This window comes from Neovison vison, chromosome X (genome assembly GCF_020171115.1).
Source record: "Neovison vison isolate M4711 chromosome X, ASM_NN_V1, whole genome shotgun sequence".
NCBI classification, from domain to species: Eukaryota; Metazoa; Chordata; class Mammalia; order Carnivora; family Mustelidae; genus Neogale; species Neogale vison.
Genome location: NC_058105.1, coordinates 81,846,102 through 81,848,742, shown reverse-complemented (window position 1 = coordinate 81,848,742; position 2,641 = coordinate 81,846,102). Strand labels below are relative to the sequence as shown.

At 42.0% G+C, this 2,641-nt stretch overlaps 1 pseudogene; it reads left to right on the top strand.

The window, feature by feature from the left end:
- Positions 1-246: 246 nt before the first annotated feature.
- LOC122896993 lies at positions 247-1,808 on the top strand (annotated as a pseudogene).
- The last annotated feature ends 833 nt before the right edge of the window (positions 1,809-2,641 follow it).

Genomic DNA, 2,641 nt, shown 5'->3' with positions numbered 1-2,641 from the left:
TGTGGCTAAATATTAGCCAATGTGATGTGACTGGAAACGATGTGTACAACTTTTGCATAGATCTCTTAAGTTGAGAGCTTTTCCTTTCTTCATCCTACTGGCTAAAATGTGAGCCATTTTGTACCATATGGATGGGAGCACCATTCTGCTTGATGAGGAGGAGACTGAGTCTCTGAATAACCTTATAGAACAGCTACCACAGCTTTTTCACAACGGGTTTGCCACAAGAACACAGGTGTCGTGAAAACCACCGCTCATCCTAAACCAGAATGGGGAAGGAAAAGACTCATATCAACATTGTTGTCATCGGACACGTAGATTCGGGCAAGTCTACCACTACTGGTCATCTGATCTACAAATGTGGTGGGATCGACAAAAGAACTATCGAAAAATTCGAGAAGGAGGCTGCTGAGATGGGAAAAGGCTCCTTCAAGTATGCCTGGGTCTTGGATAAACTGAAAGCTGAACGTGAACGTGATATCACCATTGATATCTCCCTGTGGAAATTCGAGACCAGCAAGTATTATGTGACCATCATTGATGCTCCAGGACACAGAGACTTTATCAAAAACATGATTACAGGCACATCCCAGGCTGACTGTGCTGTCTTGATTGTTGCTGCTGGTGTTGGTGAATTTGAAGCAGGTATCTCCAAGAACGGGCAGACCCGTGAGCATGCCCTTCTGGCTTACACACTGGGTGTAAAACAACTAATTGTTGGTGTTAACAAAATGGATTCCACTGAGCCACCCTACAGCCAGAAGAGATAGGAGGAAATCGTTAAGGAAGTCAGCACCTACATTAAGAAAATTGGCTACAACCCTGACACAGTAGCATTTGTGCCAATTTCTGGTTGGAATGGTGACAACATGCTGGAGCCAAGTGCTAACATGCCTTGGTTCAAGGGATGGAAAGTCACCCGTAAAGATGGGAATGCCAGTGGAACCACACTGCTTGAAGCTCTGGATTGCATTCTGCCACCAACTCGTCCAACTGACAAGCCCTTGCGTCTGCCTCTCCAGGACGTCTACAAAATTGGTGGTATTGGTACTGTCCCTGTGGGCCGAGTGGAGACTGGTGTTCTTAAGCCTGACATGGTGGTCACTTTTGCTCCAGTCAATGTAACAACTGAAGTCAAGTCTGTTGAAATGCACCATGAAGCTTTGAGTGAGGCTCTTCCTGGGGACAATGTGGGCTTCAATGTCAAGAACGTATTTGTCAAAGATGTTCATCATGGCAATGTGGCTGGTGACAGCAAAAATGACCCACCAATGGAAGCAGCTGGCTTCACAGCTCAGGTGATTATCCTGAACCATCCAGGCCAAATTAGTGCTGGATATGCGCCTGTGCTGGATTGTCACACAGCTCACATTGCTTGCAAGTTTGCTGAGCTGAAGGAGAAGATAGATCGTCGTTCTGGAAAAAAGCTGGAAGATGGTCCCAAGTTCTTAAAATCTGGTGACGCTGCCATTGTTGATATGGTTCCTGGCAAGCCTATGTGTGTTGAGAGCTTCTCTGACTATCCTCCTCTGGGCCGATTCGCTGTTCGTGACATGAGACAGACGGTTGCTGTGGGTGTCATCAAAGCAGTGGACAAGAAGGCAGCTGGAGCTGGCAAGGTCACCAAGTCTGCCCAGAAAGCTCAGAAGGCTAAATGAATATTATCCCCAATACCTGCCACCCCAGTCTTAATCAGTGGTGAAAGAACGGTCTCAGAACTGTTTGTGTCAATTGGCCATTTAAGTTTAATAGTAAAAGACTGGTTAATGATAACAATGCATCGTAAAACCTTCAGAAGGAAAGGAGAATGTTTTGTGGACCATTTGTTTTTTTTGTGTGTGTGTGGCAGTTTTAAGTTATTAGTTGTTAAAATCAGTACTTTTTAATGGAAACAACTTGACCAAAAATCTGTCACAGAGTTTTGAGACCCATTAAAACAAAAGTTTAATGAGAAAACAAAACAAAACAAAACAGCTACCACACTAGTCCTGGACTGTTTTCTTCTGGTCTGTTACATTCAAGGGAAATAAATTTCTGTTTTATTTAAGACTTTGTCAATTTGGGTGTCTCTTACAAGAAGCTGAATCCATATTTTAACTGATATAGCCACATACACTTTAGAGAAGGAAAGATAACCAACCTAAGAAGCAGATTAAAACATGAAAAATTTAGCTGAGCTTCTGGATCAAGATGAGGACTTGGGCATTTGCTAAAACCTGCCCTCAGCCCTGTTTCAGATACCTAGAAGTCTAGTGTAAAATGTTCCCAGTTTCCTATTGTGAAAAATCTCAAACATGTAGAAAAGTGCAATGAATAGAATAGAATAGTGTAATGAATATCATTATGCCCACCACTCAGTTTCAACTGTTAACATTTTGCCATATTTGCTGTATCTATCATTATGTATCTAATTTTTTGAATCATCTGAAAGTGAGTTGAGTTACATCATTCCTAAAAACTTCAATGTGCATCTTGAAAGAACATTCTTCTACCTAATTCCAAAACCTTTATCACATCTAAGGAAATTAGCAATAATTTTCTCACAGTAATATTTTAATGTAATCTAATAATATCAAGTCCATATTAAGATTTTCCTAGTTGGGGCGCCTGGGTGGCTCAGTGGGTTAAAGCCTCTGCCTTT